Raw genomic sequence first — 10,277 nt, 5'->3', positions numbered from 1 at the left:
CTGCGTTTGCTTATAAGGATTACTTGTAGATGAGTGAGGCAGGTTAATCCCACCTAATTCGAAGCTTGGGTTAGCTTTTATGAAGAGAGTGGAATTTAGCCTTCACTATTTGTGTTGTTGCTACTGTTTATGTATGGGATGTGGGCATTGGATGCTAGTGATTTGCGATGTGTATATCAGTGTTAATGGTTTCTTAACTTTGTTGGTATATTTTCCAGAGTTCGTTTTTTAATGTTCTGTACTTATCTACGTGTTTTAACTTTCTTGGTAGGTTGTTGAGTTGCGTGGGTATCTGATGTGATCTCACAAAAGAACCGTGAAAAACCACCCTATCTCCGTATGAGATCGGCTAACTCACTATTAGTTGAAAGAGACCAGATAAAGGCTCCTCATGTCTTGGACGGCAATCGAACTCAGGTGTTTCCGAGCAAAGGGATTCGTCTATGCAGACTGAACGGCTAAATCTCCGTTAATTTCTGGTGCTGATGTAAAATGTTAATCATTTAAAACAAAAACAACAACATTTTATGTAATTTTATATATTTTATATTGATTCAGAGTAAAAAATAATAGTAAGAGTAAACCATTTGCTAGATCGTAATACTTTCTGAAAAACGGAATTGATATTTCATGAAATTCAATCACGCGGATATAAGAGGAGGTTCCCTGGTTAAAAAATTTACTGAAAGGATAAGCAGTATTTATGCAGATTATTAGGAGGTCATATCTGGTATTTCAATGCGAAAAAAAAAGATACGTCAATGATGGAAAATGATTTGCAGCCAGTAAGTAATATCAGACTAATACTAAAATATTCATATTCTTGTTTAAACTACTATTAATCGGATTACGGCAAACCTGAGGGTGTACTAAGAGAATAAACAGAAGGATTACTCAGAACAAACACGATGATCGTCAACAAACGTTAAACACCTGATACCAGAAACAAATACTCGATTATAAACTAAATGAGGAAAACGAAAGAAAGAAAGAGCATGCACTGACATCAAATAACCAATTCGTTAACGAAGGATAAGATCGTATTAAAATTTGGACCTTTTAGGTCCAAATTCGCGACGAGCATGGTGATGATAACGAGATAAACAGTGACAGCCTGAAAATTCATTGAGCGACAACAAAATAAAAATATCAATAACGGAACTATTTCGTTTTCATGTTGGTTATAGAAAACCCCTTGACGCTGCAAGTGAAATAAAAATAATATGAATAAGAAAAGGATGCTGAAGGAAATCTAAATTCAAACGCCGTTCTCGACAAGGCTTACGAATAATGGAAGAAATGCGACCAAATTAAAAATTATCGCAAAACATGCTTTCTTGTTAAGTGTTCTCGAAATAAAACTTACTAAACGAATATCTCATTTCGATATTATTCAGAGAGTAAGCATCAGTTATTACATATAATCACGTGCAGTGGATCCATCTTTCATGTACGCTTTAAAACGAAAACATCTGCTTGGATTCTTCTGCAGTTTGTCGTCCTCTTTTTCGACATGTGAAGTTCAAAATATCGGTGTGACGAGGGACAATGGAAAGCATGGTTTAATGATCGTTATCAGGAAGAGGGGACTCGCAGATGAAAGCCATAAACAGAAGACACGAAGGAACAACATTTGCAGAAATTTAGGGAAATATCAATAAATTTTCGCAATTGTTCAGTGGAGGACCCTAAAAGGACTAACGACCAGTTCGCACCACTTGGAAGTAGGAAGGTGATATTTATTCCGTGTAATAGGAATCGACCGTAAGGGGCAATAACTCTCGCATGAGGTCAAAAATAAATTTTTTTTTTTAAAAAAAACGAATCTCTATCTCTCTATATAAATTCGCAATTGGTAATTTTTTTTTTTTGGCTAGAAGGAAGAATGCTTTCATATTCCACGTTATCTGTAGAAGAAAATGTATGGATTGGGTGTTATTGAGCTATAAGCTCTGGTCATTGCGGCGTAACGGTAATAGCCGAGCATCAGTTAAAACTTCATTGGCTACAGCACTGTCATCCGTTACCCACTGATCTACCACCTAATTCTAATTCGTAATTACGCAGAACGCTACTGTCTATAAGGGTGAAGCATAATTCTTTTAATCCCAGCTATCTGATAGGTTACTGTGTAGAAAAAAATTTATGGACTACGTCCTCAGCCCGAGTTGGGCAAATCTTGGAAGGTTCATTTTAGTCATATTTCATTTACTGTATTTATTTTTCAAATGGTTGTGTATATTCAATGCAGTGAGTGGAAATTACAGATTAATATTTATGCATGGTGAAATTATGCACGATTTACCAGCTAAGATATCTACATAGGTATATAGAAATGTGTATGGAATATTTCTACTAAACATTATATATATCGTCAGCAGAGTGTAAACTGTACAGTCTACTAATGCATAAGAAATTGAAATCCTAAATGCGTTGATAATTATGACCGTAACAACCACAACTGCAAAAATCTCACTATACACAAAAGTCTTTACTCGTGCGTATTTTCCATGATAATGATAGCAAACATACACATATCCTAAGACAGCATCACATGCTGTCTCAGGATAACTACCTAAGAGAGGATGTAATGGAATATACCAGGGGTTCGAGAGTATTCAATCTAGTAACTGCATCTGAGAATTTGATTATAACAGATATGACCACGTTGCCACCAACTGGTAAGAGTGATCTCATGGTCTTGACCTGGGAGGTGGCTAAATGTGTAGAATTTTCAGTTCATCATCAGTTGCATCAGTCTTGGGACTGGTGGCTCAGCAGCAATTTCCTCCATTCCGCTCTGTCATTGGCTTTCTTCTTAACCTCCTGGTAACTCCCCAAACCCGTGCTGTCTTTGACTTGGTCAAGACAGCTTTTCCTTGGTCTGCCTCTTCTTTCCCCCTCTATTTTGCCTTCAGTTATTCTTTTCACAAGTCCATCATGTCGAAGTATATGTCCAAACCACCTGTCCCTTCTAATTTTGATCGATTTAATTAGAGTTTTTGTTTCGTTTATCTCTCTCAGGACTTGTTGGTTTGATTTTTTTTCTGTCCATTTTATTTTGTTCATGCGACGCCAGCACCACATTTCAAAAGCCTCCAATCTTCTTACATCTTCTCTGCATAGAATCCAGGTTTCACATCCATACAGTGCAGTGCTCGATATCAATGTCTTTACTAATTTTTTTTTCAATTGTAAGTTGAGGTTTCCTGTTAAAATGCTTTCCATCTTAGAGAATTGGGCTTTTTCGTTGATTATTCTTGATCTTACGTCTTCTCTTGTTCTGCCATCTTCTGTTATAAAGCTTCCGAAATATTTAAAGCTTTTCACTTGTTTTATTTGTTCCCCGTTGATGTCTATATGCTCTGTATTGATAGGGATTTTGCCTGTAACAATGACTGTAGTCTTATCTGTGTTGATTTTCATTTTATATTTTTCAAGGTTATTATTTATAATTCTAGCATCGTTTTTAACGTTCTTCAGTTTTCTGCTACAAGGGCTATGTCATCAGCAAATCTTATAGAAATGACTTGCTCACCATTTATCTTTATGCCACTGTTTATTTTATCTTTCGTTTCCTGAATGGCCTTTTCAATATATAAATTAAATAAAAGTGGTGAAAGTATACATTCTTGTCTTACTCCACTCCTGATATTTATTATTTTCTTCTTATCATTGATTTTAATCCGTCCATTTTGATTTTTGTAAATTTGATAAAATATTTTCCTATCCCTCAAATCTATGCCGATATTAGTTAGACGATTTAGGAGTATTTGCTGGTTTACTTTATCAAACGCTTTCTCTAAATCAAGGAAGCAAATGTAAGTATCTTGACTAAGATCTAATCTTCTCTCTATTATTGTTCTTAAACAGAGTATTGCCTCTCTTGTTCCTTTATTCTTTCTGAATCCAAATTGGTCTTCATCCAATAGACAATCTATTTTTGAATAATTTTTAGCAGAATTTTGCAAACATGTGGGATTAAAGCTATTGTTCTAAATTGGCTGCATTTGTTTGCATTATTCTTTTTTGGTATTATGGTTGATTTCATAAACTCCTTTGGTATTTCTCCTCTATCATAGATTTGGGCTATTAATTGATAGAGTAAGGTTTTTGTCTCATCACCTAGATTTTGTAGCAGTTCTATAGGAATATTGTCTACACCTGGACTTTTTCCCTTACTCAATTCGGACAGTGCTTTATGAAATTCTTATCATTATTGAGGGTCCTAGATTATCTTCGTTTTGATTTTCTATGCTGATATCAACATCAAGTTCATCGCCATTATAGAGATTTTCAAGATAATTCTTCCATTACATTAATATATCCTCAGATTCTATTAGTAATTTTCCATTTCATCTTTAATGGCATTGTTTTTGCTGTTTCTTATTAAATTGAAAGTCAATTTCTTAATTTCTTTATAGGCTTTCATTATGTTTTCTTTTTTAAATAATTCATCTATGTTATTACACTGTTCTTCCAGGTATTCTTTTTCGGCTTGTTTCAGTTAAGACAGTCTATATGTGGAATTACAGGGCTTGTCAGTATGACAAGTTTAAGACATTGCCTACATCGGTGCCACAGCATGAAAAACTGCAAGGACTGGATGTTGATAGTGAAGTGGCTAAGGAGCGTTTCAGGGAGGTAATGGATGACTCCATACCTAGAGTGCTGAGAGTAAACCAAGTGGGAGTTAAATGGATGAATAACACCACTAAGCTTGAGCTGCAAAAAAAGAAAGAATTGGTATTTAAGGAGAAAGGTGACTGTAGGCACACGAACAGTACAAGGTACAGGCCAGAAGGGTAACTGGTGTGGTAAGAAAAGCCAAAGTAAGTTATGAAAGGAAGTTAGCAACGCAGGCTAAAGAGAATCCCAAACAGTTCTTTCGACATGCTGCAAGTAAAAGAAAAAAATGTATACGGCAGAATTATTTTAAGGAATTCCAATAACAGGAAGGTAATTGAATCAGTTGAAATAGTTGAATTACTAAGTGAACAATTTGCAAGAGTATATCATCCAGGCATTGCAGGAATGAGCGAACCGAAAGCTTATACTGGAATTGAGGTGAATGAAATGGAAGTGCATGGCATATTACAAAACCTTAATGTGAATACAGCAGTGGGATTGGATGGTATACCAGCTCGAGTCTTACGTGAAGAGGATAAAGAATTGTTAATGCCTTTGACCATATTGTTTAATATAAGTCTCAACTCTGGGTTGGTCCTGAGAGGATGGAAAGAATGTAAAATTGTTCCATTGCATAAAGGAGGCTCCAAGACTGCTCTTGTAAGTTACCGACCGATCAGGATTCGCTGTCAAAGAATTGGAGAAGTTGGTCAAGAGCAAAATACAGAAATGAATAGATGGTAATGGGATACTGGGATATCGTGGGTCAGCATGGTTTTGTGAAGGGTAGATAATGTCTAAGTAACTTGTTCACGTTTCATAATTCAGTGCCGGCTGAATTGGATAAGGGTAATTGTTTTGCAGTGATACTGCTGGACTTTGCTAGTGATATTTGCAGTGATATTGCTGGACAATGAAGATTATACAGAATTTTTTGTATAATCGTTGCTAAGGCTTTTGACAGGATACCACATGGAATTCTAATCAGTAAACTGCAGCACATGGAGATGGATATAGGGTTGTGAGATAAATACGAGGATGGTTGATGGAGAAATATCACAGAGTAGTTTATTCAGGAGTGGAGTCGAAAAAAAAAGCCTGTGACTAGTGGTGTATCAGAGGGTTCTGTTCTTGGACCACTGCTATTTATTTTGTTCATTAATGATTAGGAAAGGATCTGAGAGAGGAACTGTTCATTTGTTGCTGATGATGCAAAGTTGGGTAGAGCAATAGTGAATGCACATGATGTCAAAATTTTGCAGGATGATTTGGATAGATTGGAGATAAGGAGAATGGATGTCGAATTAATTTGGCAAAGTGTGAGGTTATGCATTTTGGGGAGAAAAGATTAGCAGCAGTATACCAGTAGTGGAACCGTTCTCCAGGATATTGACGAAGCCAGAGACTTGGGAGTGTTGGTGGATAGGGAGTTAAAGTTTTGGTGGAACATAGCAAAAGTGGCTAAATCAGCTCATCAGATCACTTGGTTACTTTAGACTACTTTGACAAGCACGTCATTGTTTCTCTTTATCGTGCCTTGAATGGTATCATGGTGAAGGGATGATATGATTGAGGCATTCAGATTACTGAGGATATTTTTACAAGATTAATTCAGAGGAAATTTTTCAGAACAGGTATTGTGGTGGGAGAATTAGGGGCCATTAATGGAGACTCAGCAAGAGTGTAGTTACAAGGTTGTTAGAACTAGGTTTTTTGCTAGGATAGTGGTGAATGAATGGAATAAGCTGCCAGAGTCTGTTGTGGGTGCAAGTACTGTAAATGAGTTAAAACAAAGTAAGACAGGTACTGTGTAAATACTGAATCGTTCTTGGCATGATGTTTAGGATCTCCCTCGATGAGTAAGTCCTCCTTGGAGTTGCTCGTAATAATAATAATAATAATAATAATAATAATAATAATAACAGTGGGGAGAAGCCTCTCGAGACCAATCTCTCATGGATGATCTTTCCATAAAAAAAATTAATAAAGAGATTTGTGGCCGCGAAGGACTGAAGCGACAGGTAAAGAAACGAAACACAGGAATTACTTCGGTTATTTTGGAAAAATAAATCTACGGATATCATAAAGAAGAGGACTTCACAAACATACTGAATACATGTGTCGACATTATGTCAGGAAATCTTGCACAATACAAGACGTTTCATAAACCAAACATCAGTAATGTGTACCTGGAGACTTAGGATTGCTTTGCAGTTATAAATCATAGTTTTGAATGCCTTTGTTATCATTCTTAAATTACCTCACTTTCACTCAGAAGAAATGTTTTTTTTTACTTGGTGAATCGAGAAACTGTTTGTATTTAAAATAGTTTTAAATATTTTGAGCTTCACATCGAAATTTTGCAGATGGGATTAGTAAAGATCTTTCAACAAATTTGTTTTCCATTTTCAATGAAAACGAGTGAACCATCTTTCCTCCACCTTAATTGCAACTCAAGTTTTCAGATATGATGTTGATAATAACCGGGTATCAAGATCTTCGCCTGTTTGTCATTAGTCATTACTTCAAATTTATGGGCGAGACCAAGCGTGTGGTCAATGAAGATTTTTCGCTTGGAAATTTCTTAATACAGCTAGAAAAAATAAATCAAGTACAGAGTTTGTATTGCTAATATAAATAAATTCGTTTTGAAATTTCCGTTTACTTTCCCAGTGAAAAGTAAAAGGAGTTTGAACACTGTTCGACAGATCATGAAATTGCCGACTTCGTTGTTTGCAGCAAGAGTAGCTCAGATTAGAAATTTCATGTGCTGAACGTAATCAAACTCTACAACATTCACTGAATATCAAAAGTTACATTTTCTGAATTACTGCATTTTTTTTTTTGGCAATTTTCGCTGATCAATCAATATCCATTATTTTCGATTTCTTCTTTCTTCTCTGTGTATAATATTAAAATATATTAATAATTAATTATTACTGATCTACTATTAGTACTATTAAATTATTACTAAATTATTGCTAAATTACCTGAGTAAAACAGATAATAACGATGAAATAGGCTACAAAATTTAGTGTAGAATCATTTTCCTGGTCGGTTTGGCTTATTTATTTTTGAATTGTGAATGACAATAGGACAAATTCACTTTTATTTATTGTTCGATTTGTGATATGCGATTATATTTTATTTCTTTTTTCTTCATATTTTTATTAATTCAACGAAACTGATTTTTGCTGTAAAATGAAATTTGGCCTAATTCATATGACTTGAAATTAATAAGGATTTATCTCTTCGACTCAAGAAGTGTTTTAAAATTCAATGAAAATTGCCTTTGTATTGAACAGAAGTTACCAATTTTTTTTCTTTTTATTTATAAGTTCGTATTGTACACAATGAAAGCATTTTTCCAATTTCGGAAACTGTAGCTGAATCGTAGAGATTAACATTGTTTTTCTTTTTGTACAAGGGAATTAACGCGAAGCAAAACTAATTGTTCTTCAGAATGCAGTCGTGCCATAAACGGCATTTTTGATTACACGAGAAAATAAGGCAATTTTCATAAAACATTACGTTGTTTTATGCTTAATATCACGAGGATCTTACTTTTCGAATCAATCCATTTTTGGCGTTTTACCTGGTATGTATCTGTCGTGGCCACTGATGATAGCCTATAATATTTAGGCCAATGTATAAACCAATTAACAAATATCATTATTAATTCCTTGCGTTTCTCGTGTGATCTAACACGTTGCGAATGGATATCTGTAAATATCATTTAAGGGTGCAGTCTCTTAATTTAATCAACAAGATCGAAGAACAACTGGATTTTATTCCTACTTGGATAGCAGTTTGAATTTATGACCTGTACAATTTTCCTACATGGGATTTACAAATACCACATGAAGAATTTTTAAAATAGAAGAAACCTATTTTAAAAACAGAAAGTAAAAAATATATAAATTATGAAAAGTTCTGAAAATTTAAAATACAGTTGCAATGGAAGTGTATTTTAAAATACTCTTAAAAGCTACACAATGTCGTCATAGCATTACGAAGTCATTTTATATTCTCGAAAGCAAAATACCATACGTTTAGATAAATATGACGTCATCATTTACCTAACACGTTTATCGGATTGGCGTACACAATAATGATTCTAAACTGTCGGTTCTAGAGTATGAACTCATATATATATATAAGCAATTTGGCTTTGTTTCACTTTGGTTTCTGAGATTCTTACTTCAGTATCAATTTATTGAGTTAAAGTTGGCAAATTGGAATTTATAGGAAAGAATAAGAAAGGTAAGCATTTAATAATTTTTCGTAAATCTTCATGTATATCTAATCTTGCCCGGTTAATTTCAATTAGCAGTGTATTGGCTTAAATAAACATAACAAATGTTTTTGATAATTTGAACTCTTTTTTTTTAATTAATTTAATTCTTACTTTGAAGACATAACATTTATATAATTTGCATAATAAATATTTTACCAGTTTACTTATCGTCTATTTCTGATAACTACAACTCCTTTCTGTTTCTTTTTTGTTTAGATTGCTTCATTTGAATTTAAAGAATGGCCAATCAGCAACGCAACACAACTTCTCCAAAGTCAGTGTCGAAATCAAAGGAGAAACTGCTTTCAATCGATAATTCTAATAGGACGTTTACAGGCAATGAACAAAGATTTCTACTTCATTTCAATGCTGGATGTGTTGCTGAAAACTTACTGATGAAAAATGACGGAGCACAGACTGGAAAATGCAAAGAAATAAACATGCATGGAAACGACGAAGGAAATGAATGTGACGAGGCACAGCCTGCATTATCCAAAACAATCGGCGAACTGTGTAGTTTGCTAGAAAAGAATTTGACATCTTATTACATTTTCCAACAGCACCGCCATCAAGATTCATCAGCTGCTCGTAAATCTGCTTCCATTCGTGAAGAATTGAAAAGGTTTGCAAGGAATTTCCGTTTGCGTAACTACCCAGAAGCATCGGAAGAAAACGAAAAGGATGCACTCTTGCGACTAAAGCAAGGGGAAACTGAAATTGAGAAACATAATTTGGGATTTCCGCTCTTTGCTCTTTACTCTGATCACGTTGATCCTCCTTACCATAAAAACTGTGAAGGCCCTGAAACATCAGCAGTCCCCACCAAATCGGTAACGCATTCCTCAATACTTCTCAAAAAAGTGCTTGAAATGCTCACAGATAAAGAAGGTAATGGAAAAACAGAGAAACTACGCAGCGGGAGTCTAACGCATCTTCCTCCGGTCAAAGAAGCAGCTTGTTGTAAGCAAATCATAAAAGAATTTGATGGTGAAACGGATTTTCGTAAAATCTTTGTAGGCAACGTGCCGAGCAGTGCAACCGAGGAAAACCTTAAAGAACACTTCGTGTCCTGCGGTCGCATTCTTCGAGTGAATATTCTACAGGGCAGGAAAACGGGAGATTCAAAGCGAAGTGCGTTTATAAAATTCACCAGTCCAGAACACGTTTCAAAAGCATTGGAACTCAACGGATCGCCCTTTATGGGATCGAAACTGTTTATAGAGAGAATGAAATCCGACGTCAATCGGCATCCTCAAGAAAGTCTACCAAATGATGTCATCGGAAAGGAGCACAAAGAAAGTAACATCCGTCGAGAAGTTGCTTCCGTGCAGGAGACTTCAAATCAGGGAGA

Source organism: Typopeltis vanoorti, chromosome 11, assembly GCF_054136105.1.
Source record: "Typopeltis vanoorti isolate ZY-2024b chromosome 11, IOZ_Tvanoo_1.0, whole genome shotgun sequence".
In the NCBI taxonomy this organism is placed as follows: Eukaryota; Metazoa; Arthropoda; class Arachnida; order Uropygi; family Thelyphonidae; genus Typopeltis; species Typopeltis vanoorti.
This window is presented reverse-complemented; position numbering follows the sequence as displayed.